The sequence below is a fragment of the Schistocerca nitens genome, chromosome 11 (genome assembly GCF_023898315.1).
Source record: "Schistocerca nitens isolate TAMUIC-IGC-003100 chromosome 11, iqSchNite1.1, whole genome shotgun sequence".
Classification (NCBI taxonomy): domain Eukaryota; kingdom Metazoa; phylum Arthropoda; class Insecta; order Orthoptera; family Acrididae; genus Schistocerca; species Schistocerca nitens.
Window position 1 is genome coordinate 98,256,151 of NC_064624.1, and position 26,127 is coordinate 98,282,277.

General features: G+C 37.7%; 2 long non-coding RNA genes across 2 annotated transcripts; both read left to right on the forward strand.

Annotated features, from left to right (window-relative positions):
• The first annotated feature begins 2,713 nt into the window (after positions 1-2,713).
• Positions 2,714-7,857, forward strand: LOC126212921 (uncharacterized). The gene is made up of 3 exons (XR_007541001.1): positions 2,714-2,831; positions 5,394-5,487; positions 7,656-7,857. It is a non-coding gene; the product is annotated as an uncharacterized LOC126212921 (long non-coding RNA).
• A 1,718-nt stretch (positions 7,858-9,575) lies between these two features.
• Positions 9,576-11,359, forward strand: LOC126212918 (uncharacterized). The gene is made up of 3 exons (XR_007540999.1): positions 9,576-10,898; positions 11,004-11,129; positions 11,226-11,359. It is a non-coding gene; the product is annotated as an uncharacterized LOC126212918 (long non-coding RNA).
• Positions 11,360-26,127: the final 14,768 nt, after the last annotated feature.

The following is a 26,127-nucleotide window of genomic DNA, read 5'->3' on the forward strand; positions in this document are numbered from 1 at the left end:
TAAGCAATCCTTTTCTCCCACAAGAGAATAAAAATGAATAAAATAAGATTACACAAAGCAGTCACTTGAGCTATGTTACCTGAAGTCTCATTTGTAAGATGCCTTTCGTTTGGATTTTACAACAAATTGTAAACAAGAACAAAGAAAGTGGTTATTATGATATTTTATCAAAAATCAAAGTACAGACTCTCCCAGTGGCCGTACTGGGCTCAGCTTACCCTAGAATATAACCAGTTAAGATTTGTAAGATATTTCAAGATATAGATAAGGAAAAACAATGAAGCAGTTGATCCTTTTAATTTCTTTGAATGTTGGCAAGCAACATACCATCAACTTTGAAAAATTGTAGGCTACTCTCGGTTCAAGCAGATGCAATCAATCGAGGTTCAATGACACATTTTCTGTAGAAGTCTTCTGTTTAGGAATGGTCTATGGTCTGTGCACCTGATTTCTCATTCACAGCATATGGCTTAATTGCAACCTAAAATTCACACACTGGAATGAGAGAGGGAAGCCCCTTGGATGATTTCTGAATCGCTTGGTTCTGATGGTATTCCTTTGTTCAAAACAGATTCCGACAATGGTTTCTTGAGCTATTATTGCACAGCTGTTTGTGTGTCATAATTTCATTTTCAAATCAACATTGCATTAGCAGAAAGTCTGTTGTCACTGGCCCATAAATATGCTATAAGCACTTTTACAATTTGTTATGAGAAGACAGTGAATTCTGCTTCATTATTGTTGAAGTCTTGTGAATGCTGCCATTTTAAGATAGACTGTTGAATGGAAAACATTAAATATAAGTGTTGCATTTTATGCATTCTAAAATGTCTATGTGTAATAGGACTACATGTATCTGAGTTCAGTATTATCCTCATTGCAGTATGCAACCGAAGGATGCATTGTGGATTGGCAGACGGTCCACCGGTAAGACTGAATTTCATACATCAAAGCACAAATGAGTAATTTGAAGCAAAATTATAGGTTATGAGAACTTGTGAGTCATCTTGTATCATAAGAAAACTGATTGCCCCTTAATAACATTATGGACCGATGACCTCAGCAGTTTGGTCTCATAAGACCTTACCACAAATTTCCAAAAAATCTCTCCATTAACATAACAGGTAACTATCATCTAAAGGTAGAATAGAAGCTACACCAAAACTTCCACTCCTCATTATTGATGATCCCTCGTAACTTAAGAAAAATCAATGTAGTGCAGTAGACTTGTACATTTAAAAATCAATTCCCCTTTCTACTCATCCTCTCCTCACCTTTACATTTTATCAAAGGCAAACAGAAATACGGCAGCAATACATTTTTCTTAGAAAAATAAAAAGTGTGTTTTTGAGATTTTCAAATGGATTCTCTCTTCGATTTTTGCAAGGAAAATTTAATGTCACAGTAATTAACGCATATTTCAGGTGCTTTCAACTGACAAGAGTCAGCTATCTAGCTTCAATAGTTATAGAGCTATATGCAGAAATATTACTCAAAAGGTTTGGAAAATCACGCAGTTTCTCACGATTTCGAAGAAAAAAGTCTAGCATAGGGAAACGCTGCTGGAATTCGCGGTGTTTGTTAACTACCTGGGTATGGTCAGATGTTCAAAAAATCTGACACAACTGAGACATCAAGGTCCAAAACTTAATCAAATTTGTCTGATCTAGTATTATCTACGCTGGGTATAAAATTAAGGCAGTGGAAAAAGCGTTAAAGTAGTGGTATGAGTGAGATGAAGTTCAAATGTATATTATGAGATTCAATTACGGCAAAACTGAAAGCATCTGTCTGTCTGCCAACGCTTACGCATTTTTCAATGTAACGTGACGTACCTAACATAGTTTCAAAAATAAACGAATAACAAGGATGATAAATACTTGCATCGCATTACATGCTCATTCTTCAAGTTACTGTACTATTTGTTCACAGGCCTTGATTAACAGCAAAAGTGGTACACTAGTGATGTACAACCACTTACAGCCATGTATTAAAATGTACAAGAACTGCAGATCTTCGGTAACGTTTTTTGAATTCAAATCGTGCATGACTGAACACAGTAATCCCGTTACCACACTATTATTAATTTGTTTTTGTTTGTAACCAATAACAAACATACCGCTCCACACATTATTACGGAATAACTCTAAAACAAATGAACAAAGCCCAAAGCTACCAACGTACTACGTAGCTTTGGCGACAAAAACCAAATTATTGCTTACCCAACAGCTGCAGGCAGATCAAAATCGCGAAAGTATCACTACACCCTCCTCAATATCACAAATTTCTTTTTTTTAAGTTGTTTCAACCATTAATTCTATTTCTAAAGGCGTTTAAATTACGTGAACCTGTTGTATCTTCATTTTAGTTCATCGAAAATCACTGTCTCACTGACATGGAAGTGAGAATTTTTTTATATCGAGACTGCTTTTTCAAATTCTTTCGATCGCCCATTTGCTGCATCAGTCATTGCTAGAATCCCGAAAATCTGTTTCGTTTACGCATGTCAGTCTAACTTCCTGTGTGTATAGAGGGGAAGCCTAACAGACACATCATTGTGGTCCAAAACCACTCGGAAGTGACGTCAAAATGACGTATACGCAAACGCGCTGCACACTTGTCGACTGATCGAGATCTGTGGTCGAATCGAGTTAGCGGGAAAAGTGTCTGCTTTGTTCTGCACTGTCATACTGACCGTGTATCTTGAGTGGTTGTTTTCGCTATCGAGCAAAATGTCTCAGGTGTATGAAAACATCTTTCGTGACGCTGTGAAAGATTTCAGAATTTCGGAGGATTGCCTGATTTCAGGCTATTGTAATTCGTTGGAGGAGGTAATAATTGGCTGGCAAAAATATGCGCCTTAGAAAATAACTTTTTTTCTGCTGCCAGTTAAGATTTCATTTTAATAAATTTTTTATGTCGCTTTCCGCGATCTGATTCCAATTTTTAAGTGAATTTTTTTATGTATTATGCACTTTTTTCTTTGTTTTCATTGTGAGGTGCTGCATTGTTACATTACCTTTACTGTAACATATACACGTGGAATATTGTAATTAATGATCGGTGTTTAGGAAGTTAATGGCAACTTTGTTTCAAAATTCGCCGTTTGTGAGTTCGTCATCTATGTATTACAGTAAGAGAAACTGAACATTGCAGCAGCTCAAGCGCAAACGTCGTCTCGAGTAAATGGCATAATTTAGAAGACACACATGAAAATGGGACTCAGGGCCTGGGAACAATCATGCAAAAGGAAAATAAAAAGCAGTATATTTGCAGCTAATGTCATTGCCAGAGCGTGGGCTCTGTATTCCACATAAATGTATCCTGCATTTTCCCAGGAATTTTACGTAGTTCTTTCTAATTGCACTATCAGCTCCAGTGCATAATTGCACAAATCCATTACTGCTGTTTTCTTTGTGCTGGCACTGAGCTGAATTTCATTGAGGTACTGAATTCAGAGATTAGCTAGAAAACTGTCTATGCAGGGATATGGAGCTCTGTAATTCAAATGACTGTAAGATCCTTAGTTTCTCATCAAAGTTTCAGCAAGGTCAGTGACATCAACTATGAAACAACTTTTTTCATCAATAGCACTGTAATGAATGCCACTTTATGCAAATGTTGCAACATGACCACATTTGGCCTCCCTACTGAATTCTGAGCAAAGGTGTATTGTTGATGGATGCTGAGTGAGAGGTTTTTGTTCAGGATACCATTGCTCAGTAATAACTGTCCGCTTAATTAATATATGTTACGATGTTTCAATTATTACCACTGCTTAGGTGGCTGCTTAAGTATGTGTGGATAATGTTGGAACTCTATTGGGATTCCTAGATTATATTGGTAGACAGAGTCTGTCAGGATCTAAAATTTTCTCAGCACCACACTGAAATTTTGATGATAATGTAAGCTGTTTTAGTCTTTAGAAATACTTGTTGGTGAATATGGGTCCTCATAGGGTATAGAACGTTATGACACTTTGAAGCCCTCAAAGTTAAACTTCTCTTACAGGTGTTCTTTTACATCTACACTCTTCTTATTGCCCTGCTAGATTTTATTTTAATTTCTTCTATTGATCTGGTTTTTACGGGAGATAATGATGATGGGAGTGAGTTATTAAGTCATTTATTTATTTTTCTTAGTTTTTCGTCTCACAACATAGGACTTGGGATGAGGCAAAATGTCTTCTGGATATATTATCTCAGTTCTTCTACTGGATAGTGTTGACTTCTCGAGGAGGAGAAATGTTGAGGTCTGCATCTATAACCTTGTCAGGAATACCAATAGTAGAAATAGATGGCAAATTATTTTTAAATTTGGAGTGTATCAGTCAAATAAGCCTTAAAAGTGCTGTATTATTTCTGTTGGTGATAAGGAGGAATTCTGGCTAACCAGCCCAGATCGTGATTGATTTTGCTCTATTTGTCATTAGATAATTTCCTGTATCATACAATAACTTAAGTAAGACTTCAAGACAAGAAGTCATAGCTTATGGCTTGTATGATGTGGCAGAGTATGCAAAATTATGATGTTTTTTTCATATGATGATTATGCAGAATCATAAGTTGTGGTCCTTGAGGGGAGTGTCTCATGTACGTAATGGAAGTTTCATGAATTCTGTGAGCAGTTCGTCGTATCATGCTCTCTTTCCCAGGTCTTTGTCACAGATTTCAATCCCTTTGCAAATTAATGTGCCAAGATGCTTGCAGATTTTGTGATTAAGCTTAATGGATGTTGTATTGAAGTAATGTAGTCAGAGGTCTTTCTTTCACGTTTGTTAAGAGTTTGACAGCCGAAAACTGATATTTTTCAATTGTAGGAGAGAAATCATTTTGTAATTTTTACAAAAACTTTTTCATGGATGTATTAACCAGTTTCAACTTTTGTACTGGATAGTTTTGATTGGTGATTCTTATTCTTAGTATATACAACCTGGAATTCATAGTATGCTTAATAAAGCTTTTCTTGACATAAGGCAAGGCGTGCTTGAAATGAGGTTAACTGAAGCACTGATCAGTTAACCCCAAAACTAGGTCATTAAACTTCATGTGCACTTGGAAAATATTTTTCATCATCATAATCACAACTGAAAGAACATTTTATGATCACAATTTTAACTGAAGTCAACAGTAACATAATTTGTGGTCAGTGAATAACAATGGAATAAAAGCAAAAGAGCAAACAAATGAACTCCCAATTTTGTTAACTCATCCATGATTAATAACATAACACTTACTTACTTTAGCTGTCAAAAACATCAGATGTGATGAAAGGCTGTGTACATTAAATAACTGAATTTTGTAAAGCCTAAAATTTCCCTCTTCATTCATGTTTCCCAGTTAACCTTAAGTGTAGTTACCCTCAGTTTATGCTACTGGTCACTTTATTCTCAGGTGGAAACACTTCTCGATCAGCTGAAAACTGTGGGGTTTTCATACTGCGTGAGAAGTAGTCGTTTTAAAGAGCCTTCTTCAGATGTTATGAAAAGTAAGTGAACTGCTGCATTAATTACTTTCTGTGGTTTACCATTTTAGTTCATATATGTATACTTGAAGGAAGAACTTAGTTTGCTGGAATTAGGGATAGTATATATAGGCTACTTTAAATGGACATTTCTTTCTAATCTGCACTAACAATTGATGGAATTGACTGTTTTTGTTATTGTTAATAGTTGTTGTGATATGCAAGGCAGAATTGTATTAATTATTTTCCTCTGTGTTGACTTGTTTGTCATTTATCCATTTTCACAGCCATACACTCAGTAATTTTTACACACTTGCATTTGATAATAGGCTGATTAAAATTATTAGTTGGTTGACAATTCCTGTCGGAGCTGGTTTCCTCCAGAGTGCTGAATGCGTCAGGTCCAAACAATCTCTGTTCGCCATTTCCTGACTGCCACAACAGCTGATCAATCCACTTCCATTTTCTTGTCTGACTTCCTTTCTTGATGTGTTTGAACACCATGCAATCATTTGCTGCCTTCAACAAGATTGGCCTTAAACAACATTTTCAGACAGTAGGCATAACTATGTAGCCTTACAATATCTTTATGGTGCTAGAGCTAGCTTTCACATCGTAACATAATGTGAAAGGCTGATCTGGTTGAAGGTAGCACATGATCGTTGGGACCAAATAATCTTACATTAGTGTAATGTAGAGTGGTGGCATAGTGCAATGGATAAGAAACATTCCTGATCCATATAAACTTGTGGATTTGAGTCTTGACAGATTCTTTCATATTTTTTATACCAAAATTACTTCATTATTTTTATTTAGTTAATAGGTTTGGATGCAGTTTTATTTCTAACACTCTGCTGTGTCATTTTCGACATTGTATTTACTTTTTAATTCCTTATATTTCTTCTTCATATCATTAGTTCATTTGAAATCAGCTTGTCACCTATAACCTGTAACTGAATACAAACCAGGACTGCTCATTAGTTGGTAATTTGGCAGTCCATGCAGCTTGTGTGAGGACAGTTTCAGGTGCCATAATTAATGAAAGGAAGAAATTAGTTTGCTTTTAGCATTGAAATACAATTTTTTTTTGTCTTGAGTTTGCCTATAGAGAATAGCTTCAGCTAGTTTCCTGCCACATGCTTAGTGTTCGATATTTTACCATCAAGCCAGGCCAGGCAACAGCATTAGGTGTGAGGCTCTGCTGCGACTGCCCGTAGTCAGTGTATTAATTGTTGTGAACAAAGTATGATTAACAGTTCTTCTGTAGAATGCTGACAGCCATTTTCTAGGATATATTGCACATCATGTTATGGTTAGGTTATCAAATGAGTTTAAATTCTGGGCTATAAAATGTCTTATCTGCCACAGTTATGCCATTGGTCACTCCAAAACCAGTTGTCAGCAGAGCATGTCATATTCATGTTATTTCATAATGGCCACTTCCAACACTGCACAGAGTTACATGTATACGTCTCCCATCCTTTCGTAATCCCAACCTGTGCTCTGCCTCTACTGAGCTAAACCTACTTTTTTTAACATGAAAATTAAATTGAACAGCACTTGGTGAGTGACCTGCTCTGTTTGTTGCCTATAATACAGCAGCAGCCGGTGTGCTAACACTTTGTCAACAAGTGACAGATGCCAACTAACAAATAATTTTAATGAATCTATACTGCTGTGTTCATGTTGAATGGTTTCTATGGTTTTCGATAATTGTGGTGTTGATATGTAAAGCAGTAGTCAGCTCATTGAACCTATTGACAGGCATGTTTAGCTTTATTGTCTTCCTGGTTAAGTTTATTTTTTGTAATTCCACATTTATAGTAATTACATTTTTCTATATAAGTGTTCTTCACATCTCCTTTGTTTACAAAGAATATTAATTCCACATTTATTGGAACCACAATAAAACACTTCAGTTGCCCGAAATCAGTATGGTATCCTCATTGCACATGGCAGACAGTTCCATTTCTTTGCTAGATACAATAGGTGTGACATCCTGTAAAATTTTGCTCCAGTACTATGTAAAGTAGATAGACAATCTGCTTCCATCAGTTCAGAACTTTGACAATACCTGTCAAATGAATGAAATGTTTTCTCACATTGTATTTAGTTAATTAACAATAACATATGTGAATTATTTAACAATAACAATGTTTTTTTGTCTGTGAGAAATATATTAACTGTTCCAGGTAAAACAAAGCATTTCTTCAAGCAAATGCAGGGACATGTCCCTATCCCCTTTTTTGGTTGTGCATTTGCAGTGGAGAGTGTGTGGTCGAGGCACTGTGTTTTGGGGCCAAAATACTATAAAAGTAAAGAGTCTAGTGTACCTGAGCACTTGGTAATATCATGCTGTGTTAAGATATACTTACTTTCCATAAAACAAGTTCGTTACAGGGAAAGTTTATTAAATAAATTTTATAGTAGTTCTTTACCCTCTTTAGGAAGACCATGTGACTCCTCTAAGAGATTGAGGATCATGGATACTAGAAAATCCAACTGCCCAGCAACTTTAAATATGAAGTGTATAAGGGTGTATCCTGATTACAGTATGCACTCAGCAAATGAACACAGGGATACCAAGGCAAAAGTAAGTATCCAGTTTGGGTTCTGCTTGGAGAAAATTTTACATGATCAGTTGACGGTATACTTTAATATCTGTTGTTTTTAATGCTCTTAATTAAATAATTGATACATTTTTGTCTTACAGGTTCTTGCAAGTCTACAGAAAGATTTGGCATTGCCATGCCCGCCTAAGAGCTATCTACGTTATTATTTGACTGCTTCCCCAGCAAGTGCACACACACATGCTACTGAAAGTGTTGAAGCAAGTGGGTACATACATCCTTCACTTGTAAAGGAAATCAAAAACTTAGTACTCAGTGGCATGACATCTCTCAAAGTCATTAAGTTGGCTCTAGACAGATTTGTTGAAATCAATTTCACTGGGACACACATACCAGGTCAAATGAATACTACCTTTTACCCCACAGAGAAAACTATTTACAGTCACATTTATCAGACCCTTTATGGTACAAATAAAGTATTGTTTGACGAGACTAGACTGCAGAATCAGGTTGATGAGTGGCACAAAGACTCGAGCAATCACATGATTTATTATAGACATTGTATGGGAGCCAATGGAGAAGTGAAACCATTACTTTTTTGCTATCAGAGCAGTTGGCAGAGAGATCTTTTGAAGAAGTATGGGGGTAGTTGTTTTTTAGATGCAACATACAAAACATCATCATATGATATTCCTTTATTTTTTATAGCTGTGAAGAGTAATGTGGACTATTTGGTTGAGGTTTTTTTTTCCATTCAAATTGAAAATGCAAGATCCATTCATGAAGCACTAGACATTTTCAAGGACTGGAACAAGGATTGGAATCCCCTCTATTGGGTTACTGATTTCTCGGAGTCAGAGATAAATGCAATTGAGCAAGCATTCCCTCAGACGAAAGTTTACTTGTGCCTTTTCCATTGAAAACAGGCATGGGGAAGATGGTTGAAAAAAAAGGATAATCTACGTGTACCAAATGACATGAAGACATTTCTGGATATGTGGCAAGAAATTTCAGAATCACCAACAGAGAGAGAATTTAGAGATCGCGTAGAAGAGTTGCGAACGCATGAGGTTTCTCGGAGAAAAGAGCGTGCATGGCCATACTTTCAACAGCAATGGCTAACGGTATGTGAAAGATGGGTGAAAGCGTATGAGGACAAGGGCAGATTTGCAACTATTGACACTACAAATGGAGTTGAAGCAATGAACAAGGTTGTAAAACATTTTTTTCCTTAAACACAATTCAGACAGGACTTTAACTGGGGTTACTAAGGTTATAATAAACCAGTTTCTTCCAAGCCTAATTAGAAAGTACTGTCTGCAGAATTCTGCCATCAAAGCTTATAACAAAGATGTTCCACTGTTTTTGCATAAAAAAACAAACAAGTTTGTGAAACATGTCATGCAGCGATATCTATCAGCAAAAGTTGAGTTAACTGCAAGATCAGTGAGTAGGAGATCGGGTGGTTCATTTTGTGTGGAGAGTGCAATGTCCAAAAACTGTAATTATGTTGTAAACTTTGATATACCAGATTGCACATGTGAAGATTTTTGGAGATATAAATACCCATGCAAGCATTTCTGTGCAATCTTTATTTTTTACCCAGAGTGGGGTTTTGATAAAATGCCAGAAAGTTATAAGACTAGTCCATTAATCTGTCTTGATGAAATGTATGGGGTGGGCTTTAGAAGTGGCTCTTCAGTAATTTCATATGAAGGCAGTAGTAGTGACGAAGCTGTTGAGGAGGCAGTTGAAGCAGCTGAGGAGGCTGTCGAGGTTGAGGAGGCTGTCGAGGCAGCAAATACAGATGGTGTTGTTCAAACCCAGAATATTCCTTTGCAGCAGTTTGAAGCAAGGGAGCTGTGTAAACAGATTTATAATCTCACATACAACTGCAGCAAGAGCGAAACATTACAAAAAGTACTTGAATCACTGAGCAACTGTGTGCAAGATTTGCAATTAGCAAATCCTGAAGTTGGTGGTCTCCCATTAGCAGTGCTATCAACTTCCAAACAATAGCGAAGAACGATGCCAAAAGCCTTACAAGATCTGTCTTAAACACATTATAACTTCCCATTTGAAGGGTAAGAAATGACTGTTTATTTGAAATTTAGATAGCTCTTTGTCTATGTAAAATACAAATAAGCTCCGTCATTTCTGATCCTCGAGATGGAATGCTATGAGGTCTTTATGTTGGTCTCTGCTTTTAAACTTTGTTGCACATTTGAATTTCGAAGTAGCAATAGATAAAATATTATAAAAAGGATAGTTGCTACATTTGTGTGTGTGTTTGTGAGTGAGCGAGTGTGCGCGCGCGCTTTTGAAAAGGCCCTTGTTGCCCGAAAGATAAGTCCGACAGTCTTTTTGTTGTGCCTTTCTGTGACTCAACATCTTCACCATTTGGTGAGCAGCAACAACTATCCTTTTCATAATATTGTTACATTCCATCCTGGATTTTTCGTTGTTCATCAGAGAAAAGATTTTTCTGAGGAATTAAACTAGATGGTAGTGTAGAACTTGCAAACTTTTTAAAATATGAAGTAAAAGATTTGAACTTTAAATTAGATTAATTCAAATATGGGACAATGTTGAGAATTGAAAAGGTGGAAAAAATAAATAAGATATATCTTAGTGGCATTGAGATGTCGTATGACTGATGGAGGAAAGATTTTGCATTTCTTTTTCCAAGTAAGAATGCACTTGCTCTCACTTGCTTCAAAACATGTCTAGTGATTCACGTGAAACAGAGAAAAAGATAGACTGCCCTGTTAATGAACATGATATTGCCCAGTATCACTCTGACAGAAGAGTATGGTGTTTCCTTGATATGGTATCTGGTCAGCAATGTCATTGGGACCAAATGAAGTAAGTATTGACTTTTTTTATTTGCTTTGGAAGCTTAATGTGTATCAGTTACCTACACATTGGATATCTACCACCCTGGTTGTAATGTTCTTAATAACTTTGCAGAGTTACTGCAGATACCACACAGAAGCAATTACTGTTACTGGAATACCAGTAATGTTTATTAAATTCAGTTGTAAAGTAGTTCTGGGCATTGCAGCTGGCGAGCAATGTCATTGGGCACCAAAAGAAGTGAGTACTAAATTTTGGAATTGTGCCTTGAAAACATGTGTATCAGTTGTCTTCATGTTGCATAACTCAATTACTTGTTGTTAATTTATTTGTTAGGTTCAGTTATGATGGATTTCTGGCCTTCAGTCCATGGGAAAATTCACACCAGATTGCATCAAGACTGTTATATTCCAAGGATATCTTGGAAGATTGATAGTATTCCTGAAGGAAAACAATCCATATAGTATTTCACGTGTATATCAAACTGCCATTTGTTGTGGCACATAAATGTTTGCAATTTGATTGTAATTTTCGAACAGTTTCTCAACAATCCAAGAATTTCTTGTAATGAGAAGTAGACATTGTTGCTTGGGTAAAGGAAATACAAATCACGGTCAATATAGCTACCTTATTAACTTTCCACAGAGAAATATTTTTCACTACTGCTACTTAAAAATTCAAATGTGTGACAAAGTTTGCTTACAGAACTTGGCATAAAGATCTCCCTTATTAGTATTTTTTAGGTAGCTCTTATTGTTTGATCCTTCAAATGGAATGCTATGACCTCCATGTGATCTATTCCTTAGTAGTTAATTATCCATTAAGGCACAAATATATGAACATTACAATGAGAGGGGTCTTTATGCCAGGCCCTGCAAAAGTAATGGCATCTTACTTAATATTATTGTTGGGAATTTGATGGCACAGCTGTGGGGAGACCACAAATTTCAGGGTTTGCTAACTGCAAATCTGGCACACAGTTGCTGAGTGATTCAAGTACTTTTCATAATGTTTCACTGTTGATACAGTTGTATGTGAGATGATAAACCTGTTTGAACACCACCTTCACTTCAAATTGCTGCAAAGAAATGGTTAAGGTATCAGTGTGATGCTCTATATGTGTTTCCTCAACTGTGTCCTCATTGCTACTGTCTTCATGTGAAATTACTGCAGACACACTTCTGAAACCAAACCTGTACATCTTGTGAAGACAGATTAATGGGCTATTCCTGCAGCTTTCTGGTATTTTATCAAAACCCCACTCTGGATAGAAAATAAAGATTGCACAGAAATGCTTGCATGGGTATTTATATATCTCAAAATCTTCACATGCGCAGTTTGGTAGAGCAAAGCTTACAACATAATTAGTCTTTGAACATTGTACTCTCCATATAAAACATTGTCCAACTTCACATTCACTAATCTTGCAGTTAATTCAACTTTCCCTGGTGCGTATCACTGCATGACATGTTTCACAAACTTGCTTTTTTTAAAAAAAAAATGAAAAAAACAGTGGAACATGTCTGTTATGATTTGATGGCAGAATTCTGCAGACAGTACTTTCTAATTAGGCTTGGAAGAAATTGATTTCTTATATCCCTAGTAGCCCCATTGAAGGTCCCATCTGTGTTCCATTTTAGGAAAAAAAAATGTTTACAATCTTGTTCATGGCGTCAACTCCACTTGTAATGTCAATGGTATCAAAATTGCCCTTGTCCTCATAAGCTTCCACTCACTTTTCATGTATCAATAGCCACTGCTGTTAAACGTACAGTGATGCATATTCATTTCTCTGAGAAGCCTCACTATCTCTTCTGTATGATCTGTAAATTCTCTGTTGGTGATTCTGAAATTTCTTGCCACATGCCCAGAAATCTCTTCATGTCATTTGGTATTTATTCAGCCATCTTCCTCAAACCTGTTTGACTGAAAAGGCACAAGTAAACTTTTGTCTGAGGATATGCTTGATCAGTTGCGTTTGTCTCAGACTATAAGAAATCAGTAACCCAGTAGGTGGGATTCCAATCCTTGAAAATGGCTAGTGCTTCATGAATGGATCTCGCATTTTCAACTTGAATGAAAAAGAAAACCAAATAACCCACATTACTCTTTACAGCTATAAAAAAATAAAGGCATATCATGTGTTGTTGTTTTGTATGTTGCATATAACAACTATCCCTGTACTTCTTCAAAATATCTCTTTGCTAACAGCTCTGATAGAAAAAAGTGATGGTTTCACTCCTCCATTGGCACCCATACCAAGTTTGTAATAAATCATGTGATTGCTTTATTCCTTGTGCCACTCGTCAGCATGATTCTGCAATCTAGTCTCGTCAAACAATGCTTTATTTGTACATTACAAGGTCCAATATGTGTGAATATAATTTTTTTCAGTGGGGTAAAATGTAGTATTCATTAGACCTGGTATGTGTGTCCCAGTGAAATTATCAATAAATGTATCTAGAGCCAAATTATTGGCTGTATGATGTCATTCCATCGTGCACCTGAATTTGTATTTCCTTTACAAGCTATTATTAGCATGTGTGTGTGCGCTGATTTGCTGGAGAAGCAGAGAGATAGTGTTTCAGCTATCTTTGAGACAGTTAAAGGAGGTGCTTTAGAAATGAGTGTCCTGATTGATATGAAAAACAGTTTTCAAATTTTCTGTACAAACTATAAACAGTTCCTCAGTTGGTGATTGTGGAAGAGATTGCCATAGCCACAGTATTGATCCACTGTCAGGTGGTAAACCTAGGATTTCCTTCCAGTATGAGCCAAGTGAAGTAAAACTGTGGTTGGAGAAATGTTTTATATTCTTAAACTGAGTATTTGTAAGCCATTATGGTGGATTGCAGTTCATGTGAACACTTAAAAATGTTTAGTTCTTCACTGATGACACTTGATACAATTTCAATTTTTAAGGCTATTCTGTGTGAAGTTAAATTTTGAATTATCCATTTAAGCTTATTTTTTGCTGGGTGGCAGATGGATTTATGTTCATGTAATATTTTTAACATTGATTGTAGTAAGGTGTAATAATATGTAAATGCCCAATAAAATAGATTGATATTTATATTTTTTGTTTCTGTATAATAATTCTGTAGCTTGGTGACCTGAGTTGTGTGTGTGTGTGTGTGTGTGTGTGTGTGTGTGTGTAAGATATTATCATTTCATGGGAAATGTGGCAATAACAGATCAGAAATTGTGTGCAGAATATACCTAATTATCAACACCTGTAAGCAGCTAAAGGTCTGGATTTCATTATAATTTCATTCTTAGAGAGCTGCAAGATCACCAATGGTATCTGTACAGATACCAGCTTCATATAAATTAGTAAGGTTTTTACTGACTATTACTCACCAAAGCCGACAAAACAGGCTGCATTCAGTAGTAGTACTACATAATGGTGATACTTCAGTACAACTTTGAACCCTTTAAGTGGTTTAGATCAGCAGGAGCAAAGTATATTCTTCAAGGTATGTTTCACAGGCAACTAAGAAACCTTTGCCTTGAATGTCATGTGATTTTGCACTCTGCTGCTAAGTTTTCCTTTTAGATTTATTAAATTTCTTAAAGAGGCTTCTGTTACAAACACTAGCAATCCACATAGGTAACGTGTGACTTGATATTCCTTATGTATCACAACCTTATTTCAGTTTCACTCTGTTGTTGCTGGTAACTGTTATGATGGAAGAGTTGATTTGTGCCACATTAAGGAAGATTAAGAAAAGTCATTTACAAACTCGTGAAAAGGAGGGAGGGTTCCCCAAAAGTATAAAGGTTGCCATAAGCAGTCACTTTTGTTGGATTAAGTTATTTCCATATCCTTTCTGGATATTTCAGCCAGCTGCATCCTATTGTAGAGATAGACTAACCAAGAACCTTAGTGTTATATGAACAGAGCAGAAAAAACTTTATTAAATACACAAAGGACTGGTAACTACCTTCATGTATGGACCACTTTCCAAAAAAATACACTGTGTCAAGGCATTCAGATTGTACATATTCTTTCTGAATATTTTTATTGTAGCAGGAAGAATGGGGATTGTTTAACTTACCTTTAACCTAAGGTACATTAGATTGTGTATAAAATTCATCAAAAGAGTAAATACGGGCTCTTACTTAAACTGTTTACTATAACAAGAGAAATTAGAGTACAATATTATAAGAGACAGATGAAGACTAGGTGGGAAATAGACTAAGAGAATAATTTCACATGGTGATGAAAGACCTACACCCAAACAAGGCACCTGGAGTAGACATTCCCTCACATTTGTGGAGATCCTTCAGACAGACACCCAAGTCGAACTATTTCATGTGGTATGCAAGATAAGAGACAAGTGAAAAACCTTCACGTTTCAGAAGGAAGTAATAATTCCTATTCCAAGAAAACCAGGCACTGAAAGTTGGAAATATTACAGAACTATCAGTGTGGCAAGTCATGGTTGTAGTTTGACACAAATTAAGTAAAGAATAGTGGACAAACTGGTAGGTGCCAACTGACCTCAGGAAACATTACTTTGGTATCTGGGAAAAAGTAGCAACACATGAGGCAGTATTGGTCCTACGAAAAATCTTACAAGAGGATATAGAGAAAGCTTTTGACACTGTTAGCTGGACTATACGCTAGGAAATTCTGAAGGTAGCAAGGATAAAATACAAAGACTAAAATTTGCACACTGATGTAACAGTATGTGTAAAGACATGAAAAGTGTGCAGTCCTTGGTAAGGGAGTGAGACCGGGAGTGAAGTATTGTAGAAGGTGAAACCACGACTTGCAGATGTATGTTTAAAGGGGTGTTGTTCCTGTTGCAGAGGAATTAATTTAGTGTACAATCCTTACTGTGATTTGTATTACCAATGTTTTGAGGGGAATGGAAATATTAAAGTAACGGTATACAAATTCAACAAAGGTTTTTAACTAATGAGTATCATCTTCAAGCTCTGATTCAACATGCATTTAAAATGCTTGGCTGTATATCATGGCACTGTCTGTAGCTCTTGCCAGTTCATTACACACAATTCGAAGATTCAACAGTGGAACGAAAGACCTGACATAAAAGTAGTGTTCATTGAGCGATTGGATATGACAATTGTTCTATCCTGACAATATTTTACATATAAATTATAGCCATACGAGTTGATTATCGATTGAATTGGGTGTACACAGGTATGATCAACATAATAAACCCATAATAAATATCACTGGTATCTTTAAGTACTCATCTTAGCAACTGAAACGGCTACACATCTATGCTGATAACTGAAGCCATGTTTAACATCCTCAGATGTATTTTACTACATTAGATTCAGTTCTCATTCTATAGACCCAAAAATGAGATGGGTTTCTTGGCTATGGAATATGTCAAAGTACAACATAAAAAACAAAGACCATCTGAATATAACACTTCCCTGATCACATGTCAGGATACTTTAAAGATATGTGAATACATAACAGATAAACTGGGACTGCCAACGTTTACAGAATTAATACACTCAGAATGAAACAGTTATGAACTTTTAACAAATTTATCATACACACAACACCTAATCTTAACTGTTGTAAAACCAAATCCAAGACATTTTTACTTAAGCTGGTCTAACAGTCCCTGTTAAGATATTCATTTATAGAGGAGCTGCCTGCCTAAAAATCTTTCAAACTCTGTTTAAACTGTGCTGTTTCTGAAACAAACTTTTTAATGGTAGCTGGCAATTTATTGAAAATGTGTGTTCCCGTAAACTGGACTCCTCTTTGGACCAAGGTAAGCAATTTTAGGTCTTATTGTTCCTAGTATTTTACTATGTGCTGAGCTATTGTCTGGAAATAAACGTTATTTGCAACCAATTTCTTTAAGGGATAAATATACTGAAGCATTGGTTAGAATACCCACTTCCTTGCTCAGATTTGTACATGATTATATGGAATTTACAACACAATTGAGTCTTATTACATGCTTCTGCAGTCTAAAAACTTTTGCTCGGTTTGACGAGGTACCTCAGAATATGAAAGCAAATGAAGTAAGCAAGTTTTTTTTTCTATCTCCTACATCTGACATCATTCCCATTGCAAATACAAACTTGTTTAGGTGCTTCAGCAATTTTGTGGTACACACCCTTCCTAACTGAATTTATTACTGAGTTGTAACCCGAGAAATTTAACACTGTCAACTGCTTCTATCTGCATGTCTTCGTACATTATACACATCCTGGAAACAAATTTCTTACAGGTTCTTATCTGCATATAGTGGGTCTTTCCAAAAGTTTAATGACAGTAAATTAGTTCTAAACCATTTATTGTAAGTGAAAATTTGATTAGTAGCAATTTCTAAATCTGTGCTTGACTTGCTATTTGTTACAATGTTTGTGTCATGTGCCAACAAAACAAACTTAGCATCTGGCAATTTAACAGATGAGGTCATTACTGTAGACAGGAATAAACAACAGATTCAAGATGGAACCTTGAGGAGCACCACATGTAATTACTTCCCAATCAGACTATTTGCTTACTCTGCATGTATTTGCAGTGACACCCTTGTTTCCTTTTAGTTAGGTCAGACTCTAACCATTTTGCAGCACTGCCAGTGACATCACAATATTCTAATTCTCTTGAGAGAAAACTGTGATTCATAGTCAAGGGCTTTTGACAGGTCACAGAGAATGCCAGTAGCCTCTAACTTGTTTTCTTATGAATTATTCCCACTGTATGTGCAAATACCCTTCTCTATATCAGTAAGCATAAGGAACCCAAACTGTGACTTGGATGATATATTGTTTGCAGTCGGATGCTTAAGAAGATGCTTAGACACAACCTTTTCAAATATTTTTGAAGACGCCAGCAAAAGTGAAAATGATCAATAATTTGATAGTATCTCTTTAACGCTCTTCTTGTACAGAGGCTTAACTTAGACATATTTTAGCCAGCCTGGAAATGTTCCACTGATAAGAGATTGATTACACAAATAATTTGAGGTACAACTCAACTCACATGAATACACTTTGAAAAACTTCACTAGAATACTTTAAGGATTTTATGATGGATGCTGCTACTTAGGGAGAAGTGAGTGTCATTTCCATTTTACTGAAGTTATTTGTAGGGAGTGGTCTCAGATGTTCAATTGCACTGTTAACTGAACCTGATAACTTGAAGCTGTCAGTAATGGATACAAAGTACTGCACCTATTTAAGAAGTTTGCAACACTACATGCATTTGTTACCAATGTCTCATTTACTTTAATTTGAAGTGTTACTGGAATTTTCAAAATTCAAAACCTGTATGTATCACAGCATCAACAACAAGTTTAAATAACACATGGCTTTATCTCAATAGGAAGTCAGACTGCTACTTAATTTACAGATGGCAGCAGAAATTATTTTCTTTCAGTGTTATCTGTAAGGCAAACAGTAGCCTGTCTTCCTAATCACAGTTAATGTAACATAGCTGTTACTGTAGTCTCTTTAAATTTGGTCGTCTTGTCAGACTGTAGTGTATCAGATTATCTTATCATTATTTACAGGATACCAGATGCATTAGTAAAACAAATGTTTTCTGGAGACAATTTCTTAATCAAAACTGTGTAGCACAATAAATACCTTACATCTCTCAGTATTTGAACATCTGAATCAAATCTACAGTTACTCTGCATTATGTGGTGCAAAATGTAAATGTACTGTGATACTGGAGGGGTGCAGAACTAGTTTTTATATGCTCTCACAGTAAGAATGGTTACAAGAATGCTTTATGGAAAGCTTCATAGCATTCTTCTGTTTGTAAATTTTTAGTAAAATTTTCCAAAACTGAAGTCACAGCCACACGAGAAGAAAGTCCACATGACCTGGATTCATATACAAAATGAAATATTTCATTCAGCTATGAATTGTGCATAGTTAAATTGCCAGGAAAGTGGAAATAATGTGAAAGGTTTAAGACAACACTCTTTGTAACACAGCCTGTCATTCACTCTTCTTTCTTGCTGAGTGAGCTATGCACCCCATAGCAAACTGCCTTGTTTCTTATGCAGTGAAGTTATTTACCCATTCTCCTTAAATCATATATAGTTTTTGTGTGACACTGCATGGCACAACAAAGTATTCTTACTAATTTAACTGTGGTATAATGAACACAGGAAGTAGTTTTTGCCCTTGGAGGTTTCTTTCATGATCCTTTGAGGCCGCTTTGCATGATCAAAATTCATTTGTATGATCATAGAAACTATTATTAATATAAAAGATTGGCTGTCCTATGTATAGCCAAACAACTACCCCTTAAATGTATAACAAAGCCTGCTTCTTCTGAAAAGATGTTTTCACAATTAACTGAGAAGACGGCAAAAGGCATTAACTTCCTGTGAGGCATAATTTAGAAAACATATATATTTTTTTAACACAAGTAACAGCTCTTGGTAAACCAATATTACATTATAACTGCACTGGAATCTTACGTATCTATCCCAGGAAACGAAAATTTATAGCCTTGTCACGACACTATTCTTAACAGTTTGTTTTTTCCCCCAGTATGAGCTGCGTACTCGACAACAAATGCTATTTCTCGTAAGCAATGGCAATGTTTAGCTTCTCTCAACGGTTATACATGATGGTTTATGGAATGTGTAACGGAAATACTGCATTTATTATTTAGGTGTATAACATTTTATGCTACCTATTTGGTCCTCGACTGAATAAGCAGATCAATCACAGCATGGTCAAGAAACAGGTAAAATCCAATAAGCTGAGAATCCGTACGATTTATTTACTTCTACGTAATTTATAAATACATTTCCATTTCTCCGTTACAGTGTACGTGCGATAACAGCCACCTTTCTTTCACATTACGGTCACATATCAGCGGATCACACTCGTTTCAGGGCGATTCAGCAGACACCGACGTTTTAACATACACTCCAGTGTGGTCCGAAAACTTTCACGTAACTCGACTCGACCACGGATCTCGATACTCGACAAGTGTGCAGCGCGTTTGCTTATACGTCATTTTGACGTCACTTCCGAGTGGTTTTGGACCACAATGATGTGTCTGTTAGGCTTCCCTGTATAGAGTGAGTCATGCATTTCACACGTTCACAGTGGTTTGCAGACTGCGGTGCAGAGAATTAATTCAACACTGGTCACTGTGTACTCTAAACACTCACGATTTATGTCCGATGCGCGACTGTTTGATCTGGAGCGTCAAAGTAATTCTCCTGTGGCAGAATTGCTTGCAGTAGAAACATCATTTTCAGAAGGCGAAATGTTTAGTTCAAGTTGCGTCGATCGTGGTGTCACCAGCAATCCACTTTTTCTGTTTGTCTGTCCACTCGGTCATGCATAAATAAATCCATAGAAAAAAGTGAACAGTGAGATGAAAGAGGTGCACAGAAAACTAATATAGGTGAACTTGAAAGACGTAATCATGTTAGATAAATCCTTGCATACCGGCCATGGCTTTCATGTAAGTTACAACAGTAAATCGTTATTGACTAAAAGAAGTCTGTCACTTAGTTAACATGGGTTGGAGGCACAGCATGAAAGCAGCTCAAAGTATTTTGGACTATTGGGTTATTAAGAAAGCTTTGAATCCTTACTAAAAGGCTGAACAATATTTTGGGGGATGTAGATTGTACCATAAAAAAATGATACAGAACTAAACTATCGACCTACTATAAATATAAATCTATCCAGGCGATAGCAGTGTCACCTGCCGAGGAATAACGTAGTCCAGCACATGCACGGTATATGTTGTATCGGTGAGCATGCTGTCTGTGTGTACAATGGGGAAGGTACATGATCTATCTGAGATTGGGCGAGGGCAGACTGTAACGGCCTGGAGGCTTGGCACGAGCATTTCGGAAACAGCGCAACTTGTCAGGTGTTCAAGCAGTGCTGTGATTAGTGTCTTCAACATGTGGCGAAACCGAGGTGGAACCAAGTCCAGATGTGAGAGGGTTGGGTGGCCACCCCTCATTACAGATGTTGGACATTGTAGGCTGAGTAGACTTGTAAAACAGGACAGGTAGCAACCTGTGCCATCGGACGTTAATCTGAGTAGAGTACATGTGTGTCTGAACACAGAGAAGACGGAACACTCCTAACGAAGGGCCTCTGCAGCTGACGACCCTGGCAAGTGCCAATGTTAACATTATAATGTCGGTAACTACGACTGAAATGGACTCGTGACCATCGGCACTGGACGTTGGGGTAGTGGAAGAGCATTGCACAGTGTGATGAATCCCAGTCTTTCAGGGAACAGCTCCTTGACACCCATACTTCAGGATGGATACAAGCTGGTGGCAACTACATTGTGCTCTGGGGAACTTTCATGTAAACATCCATGGGTCCAGTGGAGCTTGTGGAAGGCACAATGAGGGTCAAGGAGTATTGTACACTTGTTGCAGACCACATAGTTCATGACGTTCATGTTTCCTGATGGCAGTGGCATTTTTCAGCAAGATAATGCACCATGTCACAATGAAAAGAGTCTGAGCGAGTGTTTCAAGGCATACATTGGCGAGTCCCAATTGATGTGCTGGCCCCCCAACTCTCGAGATGTGAACCCGATCAAACGCATCTGGGATGTGACTGAAACTGGAATCAGAGCTCATCACCCCAGGTGAAGTGTGTGCAGATGTGGTACCAATCAGTCATTTGGCAGGTGGTCATAATGGTTTGGCTGATCAGTGTCTGTAGGTTAGAAACAAGAGCAGGCCCAGTACCAATCATTGTGGCACTCCATGTGTTATGTTCCTCAATTCTGAAGTTATTTTCAAGCCTGAGGTACAGTCTGTTCCTGTCATGAAGGTAAGGTCCCATCCATGCAAGAGAGACACCATTAATGCTGTAATGCTTTATTTTGCAAAGTATAACTTTGTGTTCCACACAATCAAAGGGTTTGGTTGGGTCACAGAATATGACAATAAGACTTTTTTCTTGTTTAGCTCTGCTAGCTAAGACTTTATTTCGGAGGCCTTGTATTGCTTTGTGTGTGGATAATCCTAAACGCCAAACTGGGAGGCAGTTAACAAGTTCTCTTCAGTTAATTGAGTCCGTATTCTATCACATGCCATTCTCAATCACTTTTGAAAAGCCTGGAAGGAGTGATATAGTTCTGTAATTAAAAGTGATTTTCTGTGTTTGTCCAGTTTCTAGATTGGTGTGACAGCATATTTAAGTCCGTCAGGAAATATGCTCTGAGTGATTTACTGATTGTTCATAAAGATAATGCTCTCAAACTCAGCACAAGATGTCAAAACTGTTCTAGAAACACTACAGCAAAATTACTCATTTTTATGGCCTGATTAATTCCACAATCAAGTGATAATTCAATGGAAACCATAGCTGCAACCAGGCATTGACATACTTCATTGGGGACATGTTGAAAATGTGTGCCTTCACTGGGACTCAAACCCGGGACCTCCTCCTTACATGGCAGACGCTCTATCCATCTGAGCCACCGAGGGCACAGAGAATAGTGCACCTGCAGGCACTTATCCCTTGGATGCTCCCTGTGAGATGCACATTCCCAACATGTCCACACCACTACATTCGTAGTGCGCCTAATAGATGTTTGCCCATCATTCTCATTACTCGTGGCAGATTAATCTACCAAGTCCCGTACAAGTTCGGGCATAGTGTGTGCGTTCACACAAGAAGGTCGAGGGCCGGGAAGCCATATTTTTTAACTATATATGACGTTAGTATCTGTTCCCAAAAGAACAGTTACCGTAGATGACCATGCAGCTTTGCTAGAATGAAATGATAATTAAATGTACACCCTAGCTGTAACCAGGCGTTGATATACTTCATTGGGGACATGTTGAAAATGTGTGCCCCAACTGGGACTCGAACCCGGGATCTCCCACTTACATGGCAGATGCTCTATCCATCTGAGCCACCGAGGGCACAGAGAATAGTGCGCCTGCAGGCACTTACCCCTTGCATGCTCCCCGCGAGACGCACATTCCCAACATGGTTAACCCTTGTTTCTGTTCCCAAAGGCCAAGACCCATCTTTGGATGTGACCCTTTATTCTACCATTCCCTCCTTAAATTACAGACTGAAAAATCTGCACTCCTTACCCACCTTGCCCTTGACAAATAAACTGCCTCCCAAACTGCCATTCCCGACAGCTGCTTTCTCTCTTGAAAATCCTACCTCTCAGCCCCTTAATGTGCTAACACACTCAGTGTGGTTCTCCTTGAAGCCAGCCATAAACTTGAACAGAACCTCTCACCATCTTAAGAATCTGTGTAGCCAATTGCTCAAATACCTCAATAGTTGTGTCCAACTCCTACACCAATCACCACCTGGAATGTGTCCAATTTATTTCCAATGCTCTCCCACAGGGTGCTATCCTTGTTATGTACCATCAACACAACTTTGCTTTACACAAATACCCACATACACATGGTCTCTCTGTCCTAGAATGCCACCTCTTCCAACAGTTGCCTGAAAGTCTTTCTAAAACTTCCTTTATTGTTACACAAGCCGGCTCCGGCCCTACCCATTACTACTTCACGTTTGAGGACCAGACCTGCAAACAAATCAGAGGCAAAGCCATGGGGACCAGGGCACCCCATTCCTATGACAACCTTTTCATGGGTGCATGAAAGAGGCCTTCCCCAAGACCTATAAGCTCCCCCCCACCCCACCCCCACCCCCACCCTGGTTTGATACAGATTCACCGACAACATCTTTGTGGTCTGGACTCGTGGTGAAGAACAATTTCTTCTCCTCTTCCTGCAAAAACTTAACTAATATTCCCAAATCAAATTCACCTGGTCTTTTTTCAAACCCAAAGCAAATTCCTTTCATGCTGACTTCTGCCTCACTGAAGCTCACATCCAAACCTCAGTCCATATAAAACCAACAATACCTACACTTTATGAAAGCTGCCACCCTGTCTACATCAAATGCTCCCTTCCCTACAACCCAGGCATCTGCATCTACATCTAGAGAGATACTCCACAAGCCACCATATGGTGCGTGGTGGCGGGTACACTGTACCACTGCTAATCATTTTGTTTCCTGTTTCACTCACAAATAGAGCAAGGGAAAAACGACTGTCTGTACGCCTTTGTATGAGCCCTAATTTCTCATATCTTATCTCTTTGGTCCTTACACGCAATGTATGTTGCTGGCAGTAGAACCATTCGGCACTCAGTCTCAAATGCAAGTTCTCTAAATTTTCACAATAGTATTTCTCGAAAAGAATGCTGCCTTCCCTCCAGGGATTCCCATTTGAGTTCCCAAAGCATTACCGTAGAACTTACGTGTTGTTCCAACCTACCAGTAACATATCCAGAAGACCATCTCTGAATTTCTTCAATGTCTTCCTTCAATCTGACCTGGTACAGGTCCCAAACACTTGAATAGTACTCAAGAATAGGTCACACCAGCATCCTGTATGTGATTTCCATCACAGGTGAATCACTCTTTCCTAAAATTTTCCCAATAAACTGAAGTTGACCATTCGCCTTCCCTACCACAAACCTTATATGCTCATTCCATTTCATATTGCTTTGCATCATTATGACCAGATATTTAACTGACTGGAGTGTATCAAGCAGGTCACTAGTAATACTGTATCTGAACATTATAGGTTTGTTCTTCCTACTCATCCTCATTAACTTACATTTTTCCACATTTAGAGCTAGCTGTCATTCATCACACCAAATAGAAATTTCGTCTAAGTCATCTTGAATCTTCATGCAGTCATTCAGCTTTTACACTTTACTATACACTGCAGTATCATCAGCAGACAACAGCAGATTGATGCCCCTCCTGCCTGCCAAATCATTTATGTATATAGAAAACAATAGCAGTCTGATTACACTTCCCTGGGGCACTCATGACAATACTCTCATCTCTGATAAACACTCACATCTGCAGCAAAAATATCTGCTCCACCACAAAATTGGATTCTGTAGAAATGTTTGAACACGTGAGGCAATACTGCCCCTACGACTTATCTTAGAAGAAAGATTAAGGAAATGAAAACCTACGTTTCTAGCATTTGCAGACTTAGAGAAACTTTTGACAATGTTGATTGGAATACTTTCTTTAAAATTCTGAAGGTGGCAGGGGTAAAATACAGGGAGCAAAAGGCTATTTACAATTTGTACAGAAACCAGGTGGCAGTTATAAGAGTCGAGGGGCATTAAAAGGGAAGCAGTGGTTGGGAAGGGAGTGAGACAGGGTTGTAGCCTATCCCCGATGTTATTCAATCTGTATATTGAGCAAGCAATAAAGGAAACAAAAGAAAGGTTTAGCGTAGGTATTAAAATCCAAGGAGAAGAAATAAAAACTTCGAGGTTCGCTAATGACATTGTAATTCTGTCAGAGACAGAAAGGGACTTGGAAGAGCAGGTGAATGGAATGGGCAGTGTCTTGAAAGGAGGGTATAAGATGAACACCAAGAAAAGCAAAACGAGGATAATGGAATGTAGTCGAATTAAGTCAGGTGATGCTGAGGGAATTAGATTAGGAAATGAGATACTTAAAGTAGTAAAGGAGTTTTGCTATTTGGGGAGCAAAATAACTGATGATGGTCGAAGTAGAGAGGACATAAAATGTAGACTGGCAATGGCAAGGAAAGCGATTCTGAAGAAGAAAAATTTGTTAACATCGAGTATAGATTTAAATGTCAGGAAGTCATTTCTTAAAGTATTTGTATGGAGTGTAGCCATGTATGGAAGTGAAACGTGGACGATAAATAGTTTAGACAAGAAGAGAATAGAAGCTTTCTAAATGTGGTGCTACAGAAGAACGCTGAAGATTAGATGGGTGGATCACATAACTAATGAGGAGGTATCGAATAGAATTGGGGAGATGAGGAGCTTGTGGCACAACTTGACTAGAAGAAGGGATCGGTTGGTAGGACATGTTCTCAAACATCGAGGGATCACCAATTTAGTACTGGAGGACAGTGTGGAGGGTAAAAATCGTAGAGGGAGACCAAGAGATGAATATACTAAGCAGATTCAGAAGGATGTAGGCTGCAGTTGGTACTGGGAGATGAAGAAGCTTGCACAGGATAGAGTAGCATGGAGAGCTGCATCAAACCAGTCTCAAGACTGAAGACCACAACAACACCACAAAATCCCTCAACACTGACACTGACAGTCTCTCTCAGACTGTCCTCAACTACAGCTACCTCACAGATTTTATTCACGAACAAATCTCCTGGGCAATTTAATACTCTCTCCCTCTCATTAATGCAGTTCTCAATTACAAAAGAGTGACGACGGAC